General features: G+C 45.4%; 1 long non-coding RNA gene across 11 annotated transcripts in view; it reads right to left on the bottom strand.

Annotated features, from left to right (window-relative positions):
- Nucleotides 1-15,816, bottom strand: part of LOC308587143 — a 56,689-nt gene that overhangs the window by 11,984 nt on the left and 28,889 nt on the right. For 6 of the 11 annotated variants that reach the window (XR_014008213.1, XR_014008214.1, XR_014008215.1 and 3 more), the window contains 2 exons: nt 10,939-13,302; nt 8,113-8,685 (listed from right to left, as the gene is read on the bottom strand). This is a non-coding gene — a long non-coding RNA (uncharacterized lncRNA). Of the gene's footprint in view, nt 1-3,251; nt 4,723-8,112; nt 8,686-10,938; nt 13,303-15,816 lie in introns of those variants that run through there. The other 5 variants (XR_014008218.1, XR_014008219.1, XR_014008220.1 and 2 more) reach the window with 5 other exon arrangements.

The raw sequence follows: 15,816 nt of genomic DNA, 5'->3' as shown, positions 1-15,816 counted from the left end.
GAGATGTTCTTTCCCGTGACGTCGCCACCATTCAGTTATCTTTTAGAACGGGAATACAAATGATGCTTAGCCTCTTCTTAAAGCGTCCATTCCTCCTCCTCCTCCTTAGACAAAAATGGAGAAACTTTTGTGTTGTAGCTTCTGCTTGCTCATTATCCAGGGGTGGTGTTTGGGGCCATAAATGGCACTTTCATCTTTCTCCTGACAGCCACATCTGAAGTAAGCAAGAGATCTAACTGGTCTCCTGCTAGCTGCCATTCCCACTCATGTTTCTATGGAGAGAGATGTCAGCCCGGGTAAAGCTGGCTCCTGAGCAGTGCAGGAGTCCATAAAAAAGGTTAAGAAAGACACACACCCCAAATGCCTCCGCTGGTGGGCAGGTTCCTCCTTTGTTCTTTTTCTATCCAAAGGAGAGCTTTCTGGGTGTTTTGATTATGAAAGGTACGTGCTGTGCTGGAAAGCTGAGTCGATCTCAAGCAACATCTTGAAAAGGAAGATGAGCAGAAAGCTGGTAAGTTTGCTTTTGTGCCCCTTTGCTTTGGTGGGGGCAGGTCTCCCAGGACCATACTACACGTAGCTTTGCCTTTAACTGCAGAATAGTTGGGGTTTTTTGTTTTTTTGTTATTGTACAAATGGCCAGCAAAGAAGCAGACTCTCCAAGTGTCCCTATTTTCCAGGGACAGTCCCAGATTTATGTACAGAAGCTGTCCCAGTTTCTGATTTGATCCTGGAACGTCCCACTTTTCTTTAGGATGTTCCTAATTTAATCAGAGAATTGTTGGGGAGTGAAATATACTCGGAGTCCTGCAGTGATTTCATGCTCTTTATTGCAGCTTGTAAAACAGTGATTAAATTTTCCCCCAAACCTCAGGTTTTCTTTACATTATTTACACAATGAGTCCCGTCTGATTGGCTGATTCTGCTTCCCTCCTGGAGCCTGATTGGTCTTCTCCTGCAAGCCAATCAGTTGTTGCATTCTAGGATCTTACCAGCCTAATAGGCTGATTGACTTCCTCCTGGAGCCTGATTGGTCTTCTCCTGCAAGCCAATCGGTTGTTGCATTCTAGGATCCTACCTGCCTATTTTTCTGGGATCCAAGCTTAGTACATAACAGGCAGCATGGAGTTATGTGACCCCCGAGCCAAGGAGATAAGTAACTATACAATCTTCCTATAATTAAGGGCTCAGCTAGGCAAATCTTCAGAATTATTATTATTATTTTATTTATTCATTGTTATTTTAAAAATTTGTATACAAATTTGTATTTATTGAAACTGTATACTTCACCTGATGATCACAGAGCAATTCGCAACATGAAGACGCCACATGAGAACACAAAATATATAATAAAACAAGTACAAAACACACCAATAACTCATCACCCACAAAAGCCATAGAATGTCCAGTTAGCCAAAGGCCTGGCTAAAGATGTTTTTGTCTGTTGCCTAAAGATATGTAACAAAGACTTCTGGCAAGCCTCCCTAGGAAGAACATTCCAGAAAAGGGGAGCCACTGCAGAAAAGGCCCATTCTCGTGTTGCCACCCTCTGGGCCTCCTGTGCAGTGGGCACATGAAGAATGGCCTCAGAGGATGATCACAGGGTCTGGGTCAGTTCATATGGGGAGAGGTAGTCCATTAGTGCTGGGAAAACTCAGGAGGCATCCTAACTCAGTAACTATACCCAACTTTTTGGTCAAAGGCTGTGGGGGTTTTTTTAACTAGCCTTCTCAGGGTCTACTAGCCTGCATTTGTATCTTGCCTGTAAAGTAGCAGGTTTCCTCATCTCTATGGGCTTCCCTGGAAAACAGAAGTTACTCCCCTCTTCAAATAGAAAATACAGAGCATGTTCTTCTCCAGCGCCTATATTATAGAGACATCCGTATTAGCCTCATCTCCCCACTACTCCATAAGTACCCAGGATGCACAGGACAATTCTATACAGTGGACGCTCGGGTTGTGAATGTGATCCATGCGGGAAGCTTGTTCTCAACCCGCAGTGTCCGCAACCCCGCAGCACCACGTCTGTGGACGCGCGGGTCGTGATTTAGCGCTTCTGCACAAGCGCCGAAACCCGGAAGTAACCTGTTCTGGTACTTCTGGGTTCAGTGCGGTGCGCAACTTGAAATTGCACAACTTGAAGCGTCTGTAACCTGAGGTATATAAAAGTAGCAGGGAGGTACAGTCATATCAAACATGCTACAACATACAATGTTGCCAGGTTCTGCATAGCAGCCTTCAAAATTCATCGGTTGATGACCTGCGCCACAAACTAGATTTAATGAATACTCATATCAGAGTGCTTTGTAAATTTCTTTGTAAATTGATAGTCATAACCTTTTATATACTAACCTTTTATGCTCTTCCTTATTCGTTTAATGCTCCTAACCCTTCTTTTAGATTATTTTAGCTTCTTTTAGTTCCTTATAGTCTTTTACATATACCTTCTGTTTTAATAACATTAGATTTCCATAATGTTTTATAGATTTTAAATGATTGTACCTCACCCTATTTATGCTGAACCGTAATAAAGATTTGATTGATACTCCCCTCTTAGCAGCTAGTAATTTTGTTTGTTTGCTCTGCAGACAAGTAACCTTTGTGGGCTTTTTTCTAAGGCTGAAGAAAGGTCAGCTCTAATGGTGTTCATTGCTTAAAACCAAGCAGCTCTTGCCCCGGTTTACCCCCAGGAGTAGGGCACACATGCCGCCCCGGGCACCCAAGCAGGTAGCTACGCTGCTGTGGGTCCCCTTGGGTATGTAAGTTCAATGCATTTGGTAAGGAAAGTTTCAGGGAGGGAGAGGAACCTGATGCAGGCAGAGCGGGTGAATTCTCTTCCCACAGCAGCGGTTTCAGCTTGCAGCCACCTGAGCTGTTCTGCTTACCTTGGACAATGCAGGTAAGATATGGGAGTGTTTCATTGTAGGAGCTCCGTCCCGCCCTGGTTTTAGGAGGTAGCCTGAAATGCCATAATACTAGAATGTGGGGTTGCCCAGTAAGTAGGAAGGACCTCTTCCTGAAACCTTGGCTGCCAGTCACAGTAACGGTAAAAGGACCCCCAGACAGTTAAGTCTGGCTTCTGTCCTGGTGACCCGTTGTGCCAGAAGCGGTTTAGTCCCGCTGGCCACATGACCCGGAAAGCTGTCTGTGAACAAACGCCAGCTCCCTCGGCCTGAAGTGAGATGAGCTTTCGACTGGACTTAACCATCTAGGGGTTCTTTACCTTTACAAATAATAATAATAATAATAATAATAATAATAATAATAATAATAATAATAATATTTCATCCTGTGAGTGATTAGTGGTTAAAAGTGATACACAGCCTAAGTCAGATTTGCAAATCTGATCTCATTGTTTCCCGTTATTAGGCACCGTTAGAGCTTATCTAACAAATGATACATTCTATTTTCATTTGGCGCAGAAGACTCATTACAAGAAGACACAGTCTCTGTCCTGAGGATTTGATATGCTGCTGGGTTAGTTAGCCCAAACTCACTGTCATTCACTCTGAAGCAAAAGATATTGTTATCTTACATAGAAGTTTTGCCATCTCATTATTTATTTTATTTCTGGAGTCGCCTTTTAAAAGGTCAGTTCCCATGTGAACAGAGATTTGTGGGGCTTAAAAAATGTCTATAGATTTTACAAACGTGCCTCATGAGTGGATAAGAAGCAAATGTGCGTAGGTACTTCTAGTACAAGTCAGCACCAGTCCCTGAAAAGCACTTGTACACACAAAACCCAATTTTTGCCAGCCAGAAACCACCTAGCGACCTTCCCAGTAAACTCTCAACTCAAAGGTTATTTTCATTACTCTCTCCCAGTGTCATACTGCAAAAACTACATCCTCTGCTTCTACCTAGGCACATATTCCAGTAGCTTGGAGTAGCCTTGTGCAATCAAAAACAGTAATTCAGACTTAACAGCCCATTAGGTGACAGGCTATATGCAAAAACCTAGCTGCAGATGGCCATTTAATATAACCAAAAAGCAGGGGCATTGCTAGGTACTTAAGGGAGATGGGACTAGGCATGGGGGATAAATTCAGCTCAGCTTGCATTTAAAGGCAAATCTACCTAATTGCAAGGGTGCTGTAGGTTAAACCACAGAGCCTAGGACTTGCCGATCAGAAGGTTGGCGGTTCAAATCCCCGTGATGGGGTGAGCTCCCATTGCTCGGTCCCTGCTCCTGCCAACCTAGCAGTTCAAAAGCACGTCAAAGTGCAAGTAGATAAATAGGTACCGCTCCGGTGGGAAGGTAAACAGCGTTTCCGTGCGCTGCTCTGGTTCGCCAGAAGCGGCTTAGTCATGCTGGCCACATGACCCGGAATCTGTACGCCGGCTCCCTCGGCCAATAAAGCAAGATGAACGCCGCAACCCCAGAGTTGTCCGCGACTGGACCTAATGGTTGGGGCCCTTTACCTTTTACCCAATTGCAATTTCCAAATTTCATGCTAAGAAATGAAACACAGCTTTCCTTCAAAATCTGCTCTTCTCTGAATGCAATGTCTCCAGTCAAGAGAGACACCGAAATTGCCAGTCTCCCATCCCTACTTGAGACACAGGCCCCCCAGGTCTTTCTCTCTGGCCCTTGAGACTCTCCCCAGGCCAAATCCCCTCCCCAGTCACACCCCGCTCTTCCCAGGCCATGCCGCAGCTTACCAGCTCTGCTTTGCATCTTGATGTGTTGGTTTCGCCTGGCTGGAATGTCCTCTGAAAATGCCTCTTGAAAGATAAAGAGGGGTGTGTGAAGGAACTAGCCTATGGTATAAAGGTAAAATTTACATACATGGCTCTGGCCAGTTTTGCCTGTGGCCCTGCCCATCACTAGTACATCACTCCTGGAAGGTTGGCCAGAAGGGGATGTGGCCCTTACACTGAACAAGGTTTGACCTCCTCCCCCCATTTTATAGTATCCATGGGCTTGTTTACCTACTCACCCAGCCCAATGATTCTCATTGTATAGTGAAGGTGCATCCTGCCTCTGCTCCACGTGGAGGTTGCAAAAAAGTGGCCTCTTGTTTGTAAGAGAGACGTTGTTTGGAGTATTGGTCACAATGTATAATGGATATTCTTTCAGATGCTTTGAATGCTATAGTATCAGTATTGTCTGAACAACTGTCTGAGGGGAAAACATCATGTCAACCAGGCCTGTGCCATATGTTATAGAATAATAAAACTGTAGAATGGGAAGGGGCCACAAGGGTCATTTAGTCCAATACAACCTTGAGATTAAGAGTCTCGTGCTCTACTGATTGAGCTATCCCAGCATGTTGTTATGTTATGTTATGTTATGTTATGTTATGTTATGTTATGTTATGTTATGTTATGTTATGTTATGTTATGTACAGTGGCTTTTCTTGGTGAAATATGAGGTACCCATACATTGCTAAAAAGTGCTATAGTGGCAGCAGAAGATGGCTGCCATTAGCAGCAAAACAAGTGCTGCCTCCTGGTGAGTGCTGTCAGGACTTTTCCCCAGCCAGAACTCACCGGAACCCAGTGCCGGCACCTCTCAGGTGGGCACCATTGCCGTTATGAGAGAACAAAGGAGGACGAGATGGTTGGACAGTGTTCTCGAAGCTACCAGCATGAGTTTGACCAAACTGCGGGAGGCAGTGGAAGACAGGAGTGCCTGGCGTGCTCTGGTCCATGGGGTCACGAAGAGTTGGGCATGACTAAACAACAACAATATATCAGTGGTTCAGTGCTGGTTGTGGAAATCAAAATGGTGGCTGGAGCCAGCTGCCTGGCACTAAAAAAGCTAGGGAAGGCATTGGCTGTGGGCCTGTCAGGGTAGTGGATCTGGGCCGCTGATTCTGCCCAAGGATCTCAAGTGCTGATGCCATGACTGTATCCGTCCACAATGTTGAGAATATTATTGGACTGGGTAATCAGTGTTTCCCAACCTTTTTTTGGCAAAGGCACACTTGTTTGATGAAAAAAATCTCGAGGCACACCACCATTACAGCCCCGTGACGTCAGCGCGCAGCGTCACGCCGGGAGGGACGCACGAAAGTGTAAGTTTCAATTTTTTTCCCTCCCCCTTGCCGGGGAACCTCCAAGCTTTGGGGGTGGGGGGGGGAGGAGGCAGCAAAGCGAGGCAGGAAGGAGAGCGCGGCTTGGCTGGGTGAGCTTTGGCAGGGGCAGGGAATGAGAGCCGCGAGGCGGGCGCTGCGGACGGAGGCGCTGCCCGCCGAGCTCGCAGGCAGCCAGGCAGGCAAACGGCGAGAGCCCCGCGCTGGGCGGCCTCTCCTCGCCGCCGCCGCCCCGCCTCTCGCCGCCCGACTCGCCCGCCTCCCTCCAGGCAACATCTCGCGGCACACCAGGCAACATCTCGCGGCACACTAGTGTGCCGCGGAACAGTGGTTGGGAAACACTGGTCTAAATCAGCCCTCTGGCAGATCCATTCCATGAAGTACTGAGCAGTTTGGCTGGATGAATGCAATGTGTCCAAGACATTAAACTTTCCAGTCTGGGTGGGCCTCTTTAAGCATAAAGCCTGTTATTTCCAGCACTCCCAGAACACAGAGGTGGATCCCTGTGTTAACTTTTCAGTCAGTTAAAACGCTTTTAAAAAAATTATTGCTGTACAGAGAGAACAATTATTTCCCCTCCTCTACTGTTACCTTATTAAGTCTCTGAAAATGGTCAACATATATCCCCCTTTAATCATCTGTTCCATAGGACAGACATACCCAGTGCCTCAAGATTTCCTCATATGATTTGTCTCCTCATCTGCTTTGTTGAATATCAACCCCCCCAAGTTTAGGTCTTTGTAAAGGGAATGAGAGTGGAAAGTGTTGGGCTCTTTCCACAGATTTAGCTGGCCGACAGCAAGATTCCCTGTCATATTTCCAACCACTAGCATTATAGGCAAGGATTTTTATTGTTACGCAAAGAGTTGATCATCTAGTCCAACCGCCTGTGATGCAGAGATATACAGCTGTTCCATGAGGGGATCGAACCTGCAACCTTGGTGCTATCAGCACCATGCTCTAACCACCTGAACTATCCAGGCAGTAAAAAGAGCAAAAGGACAATTCCAGCACTTGAGGAGGGTTCAGACCAGGGCCAAGGAAGAGTGGATATTGCCCAGGGAGAATACCAAGGGCTGGATGGAGAAGCCTGGAGATTCTTCATTCTTGTTCTAAGCTCCAGTGGTGGCTGATGCCCATTAGGACTGGCGGAAGGCAGGGAGACCAGCAGTAAGGGCAGCCACACACATCTCCAAGTGTTTGTAAGGAAGAAGGCAGGCAGGCAGGTGGGGGCTTGCTGAGCACAGGCTGAGGTTGGTGGGCCAGTGCCCCATTTGCTTCCTCTGCTAACCACTGCACCACACTTGCTTTGATAGGCAATGATTTAACGAACACATTTCTCGAAGCACATGAACAGTTTTCTCACAACACAGAAGTTGGGAATCATAGAATCATAGAGTTGGAAGAGACCACAAGGGCCATCGAGTCCAACCCCCTGCCAAGCAGGAAACACCATCAGAGCACTCCTGACATATGGTTGTCAAGCCTCTGCTTAAAGACCTCCAAAGTAGGAGACTCCACCACACTCCTTGGCAGCAAATTCCACTGTCAAACAGCTCTTACTGTCAGGAAGTTCTTCCTAATGTTTAGGTGGAATCTTCTTTCTTGTAGTTTGGATCCATTGCTCCGTGTCCGCTTCTCTGGAGCAGCAGAAAACAACCTTTCTCCCTCCTCTATATGACATCCTTTTATATATTTGAACATGGCCATCACATCACACCTTAACCTCCTCTTCTCCAGGCTAAACATGCCCAGCTCCCTTAGCCGTTCCTCATAAGGCATCGTTTCCAGGCCTTTGACCATTTTGGTTGCCCTCCTCTGGACACGTTCCAGTTTGTCAGTGTCCTTCTTGAACTGTGGTGCCCAGAACTGGACACAGTACTCCAGGTGAGGTCTGACCAGAGCAGAATACAGTGGCACTATTACTTCCCTTGATCTAGATGCTATACTCCTATTGATGCAGCCCAGAATTGCATTGGCTTTTTTAGCTGCTGCGTCACACTGTTGGCTCATGTCAAGTTTGTGGTCAACCAAGACTCCTAGATCCTTTTCACATGTACTTTTCACATGTACTACTGTAGGATAGGGAGGTATAACCAGGGATTCTTTTTCCAGTCTGAACTCAGTTCCAGCATCTCTCAGGTGGGCACCATTGCCATTACAAGAGAACAAGAGAGGCTTGCATGGCGAGTTCCGGCACCTTTTCTTCCAGAAAAATAGCACTGGGTATAACCTATAAGCCACCATCTTTGTCATTGTCCAGATTGCTTCCACCTGCTCTTCTAAGGTTACAGGGTTAAATTAGCTGGCGACTGGAGTCATTATCAGGTGTACACTTGCATTTTAATGAAGGTTTCCGTCTCACTTATTTGCAGGATTGAAAGAGTGAAAAAGGCAAAGCAAATAGTTGTTGCTGTGTCGCAGGCAGGGTAGCATTATTTTATTTTTTTAACAGAGGGAAAACAGGTAAAGCAGGATTAGAGGCTGGGAAACAAATTAAGAGGCAATAAAAAAGAGATCGAGGAAAGTTTGAGTTGCCGTGCCGCTCAGCAGAGGTGGGACTGGGAAAAGGGCACGTTGGTTTGGTTTGCAAGGTGTCCTGGAATCCTTTTTCAGGAGGTGTAGACAGAGAGGTCATGCAAGTCGTTAACTGCATGGAAGAAAATGGGAAGCATCATTGTGGAGTACTCACCACTTTTAACTGCTGGAAGGTGTGCCCTGAATCTGTCAGCAAGATTTCAGTCTGTGTTTTTCAGATGAAACAGTACAGCAAAACAGATCAAACTTCACTTATTTTTGTCTGGTCCCCTCCACCCTTGTTCCCTGCAGGAAATGACAAGCTCATTTTACATGTGTGTTGTTGTTTTTTAAAAAATTAACATTTCCCCATGCCCCTGTATAATTTAGCTTTCCCTGTTAATTGAAGTTTTCATCTTAGAAAAAACAACCCCACAACTATTAAATAGGATTATACCTTTTCATTCTAATATTCTTTCTAAACAGCCTATACATATCCCTGTCTCGTTTATAATATGGTTTTGATCATGTTCAGGATGCAAAATACCCACTTTTCTTAACCATCCTAAGGCCATATGAAGCCACTCTTAGTCTGAAATCCTGCATAAGCATACTTGGGAGTAAGGCCTGCTGAAGTCAGAAGGGCTTGCTTCTGAGTGCATATGTCTAATATTGCACTAGTCCTATTCAGGTATTGGGTTTATGAGTGAAACAACACGTTACGGGCTCTGCCAAGTAGCCCCACTTCCCAAACGAGGAATGCCTTCTGCTCTCTATGCGTACAGGGCAAGTGTCTGTAGGAAGAGGGCATTTCAATATATGAGTCCTTCATGCAGACATTTCTGCTATACATGCAGACACGGGGGGCAGGGATCTACTCAGTGAATGGACTACTCAGCATGGCTCCTTTCCTTGGTTCCATGTTGCTTTTACTCTTATGTATAAATGCCTGAATAGGACTGCCGCTTTGGGTGGTGGTTTCCCATTGGGCAATGCCCCCACGGATCTCCGCCCACCCTTGCTGGGGCCACATGACTCCTGTAAGCGAGGCCGCAGTTGGCAAAATGTGTATTTCCACATGCTCAGTGTACAGAAATCAATCAATAGATGCCGTGGCTAATCATGCAGGATCTCGGCGTCTTTTCACAGGGGAGCAATACTGGTGGAGGAATATATTGCATTTCCCCAAATGCTTTCCACAACTTTTTATAGCTGAGATTCTTTTCTTGTTGGTTGTACTATGTCAACTTTGTGGCTGAGATGGGCCACGGCTGGCTAGCAGCTTTTTCATCACGACGAGTGATGAAACACCCAACTTTCTGCACCCAACACTAGCAACTTTAAATTAACTTTGTCCTCTCCCACCACCAGTGTCTTCAGGGACCAGGTACTCCATAGGACCTTTGGTCTCCAGAGATTGCTGAACCACAGCACCCATCGTCCTTGGAAGTTGTAGTTCAGTGACAAAGGTTCCCCACTCCTGTCATAGGATTACAGGAAGCAGCCTCATGCCAGGTTAGCAGATTTTTCCATCTGGCATAGGATCGTTGGTAGCATTTCTCCAGGGGTCTCAGAAAGATACCTTTCCCATCATATGCTACCTGATCTTTTAAACCAGACATGCTGCAGTTTCAACCTGGGCCCTTCTGTATGTAAAGCATAACCTCTATCACTGAAGCAACATTCCCCCCTTCACCGTGTACTACCACAATGCTTACCCAGCTGCTCCCCTACAAATGCACTTCTTGGCAATGCTGGACTTAAAAAAAAAAATTCTTCTGCCAGCCCAGAAGTTCCCATCCAATCCAATTTGCATGCGAAGAGCAGCATGTCTCTCCACTTTGCAGAATGTGGCTTGGATCCCTTGCATTCATGAGACATAAATTTGCACCAAGCACCTTTGGAGCTTAGGATGAGATCACTTTGAAGGGTATCCTCTGCTATGACACCCTTGCCACAGATGCACTACTGCCGAATAAAGAGTAACATGCTGATAGCACCAATCTAAAACAGCAGAGGGCACTTGCTGAAACCTAAGGAGCATAAATGCTTTTCTTAAGGGAAGGAGCTCAAGTCTGACAGATAGTTTTCAGAACCACAATGGCATTTATCACTGCATATCAAGGGTCTAGTTCCCCATTAGCTAACACCAGCTACAACATGTTGTCTATGTCTCTCTCTCTCTCTCTCTCTCTCTCTCTCTCTCTCTCTCTCTCTCTCTCACTGTTTTTTTGATTCAGATTTTGCAGCTCATTGTTGGAGACCCTGAACATAGCTATGGTAAAACTGAAACTTTCTGATTCCAAGGCAGTTGTGCTGCCGCTCATAAAATGAAACTTTCAAAATGCAGTTATCAAATGTTAGATAAAAAATATTTATAACTTACCTTTCCATTAAAATAATGCTCATAACACCTTTTTTTATATGTTTAAAACTTTAAAACTTAAAAAAAAGGTGACAGCAGATAAATTTCAGAAGCCAGTATGTCATGGAGATGAAAACCAAAAGCAATTCAACAGGTCCTGCTGGCTATTATATCTCCTCTTCATCTCCTCTTTTCCAGGCTAAACATACATCTCCCTCAACCATTCCTTTTAAGGCTTGGTTCGCTTGATCATCTTGGTTGCCCTCCTCTTCACATGTTCCAACTTGTCAATATCCTTCTTAAATTGTGGTGCCCCAAACTGGACACAGTATTCTAGGTATGGTCTGACCAAGACAGAATAGAATGGGACTATTACTTCCCTTGGTAGGGACACTATACTTCTGTTGATGCAGCCAAGAATAGCACTAGCTGCTTCTTCTTCTTTTGCTACTGCAGCATACTGTTGACCCGTGTTAAGCTGGTGGTCTACAAAGACCCCCTAGATCCCTTTCATATGTACGGCTGCTCCAGTGGAGCAACACTGGAAGGGTGACAGTGATGCCAAGAATTGGGGTGGTGATGCCAAAGGGCATCTTGCTCAGTTGTCCTTTGCAGCTTGAAAATTTCACTGTCTTCGGCCTATACTTTGCTTTTGGCATATACAGTGGTACCTCGGGTTACATATGCTTCAGGTTACAGACGCTTCAGGTTACAGACTCCGCTAACCCAGAAATAGCACCTCGGGTTAATAACTTTGCTTCAGGATGAGAACAGAAATCGTGCAGCGGCGGCGCAGCAGCAGCAGCAGCAAGAGGCCCCATTAGCTAAAGTGGTGTTTCAGGTTAAGAACAGTTTCAGGTTAAGAACAGAATGAATTAAGTTCTTAACCCAAGGTACCACTGTACCCCTAAACCTCGCTGACCTTGTGGGTTTCATCCTGCTTTCCTCTATGTTCATTTAGCGGTGATTCTAGCAATCAGCATTGTTCTGGTTTCCGGCTAACTTCCTGAGATCTGCCATTTTAAAAACGATGGGCTCACCACCCTAGAAGTGAAGAAATGCTTAAGTCACTGGAAACGGATGAGAAGCCTGCAGCAAATCCTTGCAAATGCTGGTGTGGCACTCTGTGCTTGCAACTCTTGCTGATCCAATGTAAGCACAATGTGTGGGGAGGGGGTGGGGGAAAAAGAGGGAATATTTCATGTGGCTTTTCAAACAAGAGAGATGTCAGGGTGCTCTTTTCAAAGAGCAAATGAAAACTCTACAGAAGAGAGGTACGGCTCAAATACCTGGACAAGGTCCTTGATTTTTATTTTTTATTTTTACATCAGTTGTTTGATCGCACTGCGGGGCCAGATGAGATGCTGATGCTTGCGTCTCTGCAATGAAAAACATAATGTTAAATTGCCTTGTCTAATCAAGGAGGAGGCAAGGCCTTGCATGTATATTTAATGGCAAACAATCCCACTGAAGGGAAGGTGGATTATTTCCATAGACATATCCTTGCGGAAGGGCCAGCGCTGAGAAGTATTATCCTTAGCTGCCTCTGGCATCAGCAGCTCTGATCTCTCCAGATACCTTGAGAGAGAAGGTTGAATAATAATTACCCAGACCATTAAGGAAACAGCAGTTCCCTGCGAAAATCTTCGCTTTGAGTTTCCAGAATTGTCATCCTTCGTCTTGTTCAGCAACCAAATAAAGAAGGGCAGGATGTCCTCTTGGAACTGTGAACTGCCCTAGAAACTCAGCAACAATAACTTGACACTGTGCATGTCATCGCAACTGGTTATGCATGTCGGCTGTCAACACTGGATTGAACCAAGATGCATCAGTGTTGTTTATTCATTTTCTTGCATCGTTTGTCAAAGAAACGACAGCTTACTTCATTTCTTGCAGTATCATGTCCATGCTGCTCCTATAAAGATAACATTGTGTTTACAAAGGGTTAAAGACCCCGCCAATAGAAAACTCCAGAAGCTTTGTATTTAAGTAGTCCTACAGAGTGAGAGTCCCTAAGATGGTTGGATGCACCTTATTTGCATCCTTTTGGCAACTCTGGCAGCCAAGATGGTGTCAAACGTATCGCTCTGCTTTCCTTTAGACCATGTCTGTGAGGCTGGGTGTGGGGTCTTGTCATCTGGGAAGCTCACAGCCTCCATGCCCTGGTTCTGTAATGCCGCTGACTCCGGTGTGGCTCTTCAGGGTGAACAACCTGTTAGCCTGGCATAGGCTGAACTAATCTTGGACTGCCCATCCTTGGCCACCTGTTTCCCTCATGACTGTCCACAGTGAGAAGTCTAGCTATAACTCTTCCACCCCAAGGCACACCTTGGCCACGTCCTTCAGTGCTCATGCAGCATTCCTGATGTTGAAGTGCATCAAGATCTGGAAAGGAAACAAAGATTGTTGAGTGAGGCTAACATCTGGTTAAGGAAGGGTGTTTTCTCTCATCTGCTTGGGCTAGCTTCACTGAGGAACACCATGACTCAAGAGGACAACCATATAGGTCTCCCTGTTCTTCAATCCAGATCTCATCCCAAGGGCGAGATGGGTGGCTCCTGCATGGCAGATACAAACTGCACATATCTCCTTGCAGGTGCCAACCCTACCTTGAAACATAGAGAGAGGCCTTAGGCGGCAGATCATGCTGAGCAGAAGAGTGTTGACTAGATATTGGAGGTGACTGTGGCCTGCCCTGTGCCCCATAAGCTAGTCTGTTGCCTACAGGTGCAGTGGAAGATTCTGTTGAGCTTCTGTGTGTGAATTTTTTTTTTTTTGTGTGTGTGTGTGTGTGTGTGTACCATCTTGTTCTTTGCTTAAGGCAACAAAATGTCTCAGGACAGCACTGCTCCCTGCATTTACATCACTTGTCTTTGGAACTGTGGGAAGAGATGGACATATAAAGTTAGCCATGCCTCTTCTCTTAACTCTTAAGAAGAAATGAAGAGCCCTGCTGGATCTGGTCAATGACTCATCTAGTCCAGCATCCTGTACCCACAGTGACTGACTAGGTGCCTGTGGGAAACCCAAAAGTATGGCATGAGTGTAAAAGCATTCTCCCACTCAGAATTCCTAACATTCTTCTTTGGAATGTGCAGCAAATTAGTTCTTAGAATCAAAATATTCCAGAAGATCTGCTCTTGAAGGGTAGAGAGTAGGGGTTATGAGGAAAGTGTCCCTCCCTCTCTGACCCCAGTTCATTAAATGTGTACAGAATCCAGTCTTGGGCTAAAAGTGCCGCCATAAATAATAGGTCAAAATAATGCATTGAGGCATTGGAGGTTGACGGCCTTTGGAAAAACAAATCAAGTGCCCTCCAGCCTTTCTGTATTAGATCTGAAAGAGATAATCCTCTTACTGTTCTGCTTCCTTCATTAGAGGAGATTTTTAAATATGAAATTTGAATCCTCTCTTAGCCACAGGAAAAGTGCTTTGCCTACTGACAGCTCACAGTTAATTGCGGCAACAGGGATGAAAGGATAGTGGTTTAATGATATTCCTGCCCCCCCCCCCCCGTTTGAAAGTGGCCACAATGGAGTTTGAAAAGAGATTATACATTTATTTTTTAAGTTGGAGAGATGTATCTCCAAGCTTAATGTTTCCTGACTCATTTCAAGAAACGAAAGCTAAGAGAAGCTCGTAGAAGACAAAATTCCTAAGGAGCCACTTACAAAAATTGGCAGTGTCAAATCGCGGTCATTTTCTTCGTCAGGTCTTGGCTAAGTCGATGGAGAAAGTAACTTATCTCTGCTGTCTATGAGGTGGCAAGGCATTTTGTCAGTTGCAAAATGAGTGCGTTCTCTCTTAGCCACATCTGCTGCTCTGCTCTTTCTATTTATATAGCACCTACAACTAGGTGTTTTACAAATTAAAGAAGGGAGAGAGCCCATGGCACAGTGGCAGCGCATCTGCTTTCCATGCAAAAGCTCTCAAGTTCTGTCCCTGGCATCTCCAGGTAGGGCTGGGGAAGATTCCCTGTCTGAAACCCTGGAGCAGGGGTCAACAAACTTTTTCAGCAGGGGGCCGGTCCACTGTCCCTCAGACCTTGAGGGGGGGCAGACTATATTTTTTTGGGGGGGGCGGGAATGAACAAATTCCTATGCCCCACAAATAACCCAGAGATGCATTTTAAATAAAAGTACACATTCTACTCATGTAAAAACACCAAGCAGGCCCCACAAATAACCCAGAGATGCATTTTAAATAAAAGGACACATTCTACTCATGTAAAAACACGCTGATTCCTGGACCGTCCGCGGGCCAGATTGAGAAGGCGATTGGGCCAGATCTGGCTCCCGGGCCTTAGTTTGGCTACCCATGCCCTGGAGAGTCACTGCCGGTCACTATAGCCCAGCGGGTCCCAACATTTTCCCCACCCATGAACCACATGAACACTGCTGAGGGTCTTGAGGGACCATGTAATTATTTTTCTGCCCATTGTAACCACTGTAAATCTGCTGTGCTAGACACAGTGTGATTTTTGATTGTATTTTTGATTGTATCCCGCCCTGTGGAACGCCCTCCCATCAGATGTCAAAGCGATAAATAACTACCTGACATTCAGAAGACATCTTAAGGCAGCCCTGTTCAGGGAAGTTTTTAATCTGTGATATTTTAGTGTATTTTTGGTTTCTATGGAAGCCGCCCAGAGTGGCTGGGGAAACCCAGCCAGATGGGCGGGGTACAAATAATTAATAATAATAATAATAATAATAATAATAATAATAATAATAAATTGTATTGCTGGTTTTCATTGTATTTTTATTGCTGCCCTCTCCAGTTATGCTACTGCTATCTCCCAGTCTAACTTACCTCACAGACTTGTTGTGAGTATAAAATGAAGGTAATGGGGGAGATAACCATGTATGCTGCCCTAAGCTATAACAGAAAGGTGGAACA

The sequence above is a fragment of the Podarcis bocagei genome (genome assembly GCF_964188305.1).
Source record: "Podarcis bocagei genome assembly, chromosome: 5".
Classification (NCBI taxonomy): Eukaryota; Metazoa; Chordata; class Lepidosauria; order Squamata; family Lacertidae; genus Podarcis; species Podarcis bocagei.
This window is presented reverse-complemented; position numbering and strand designations above follow the sequence as displayed.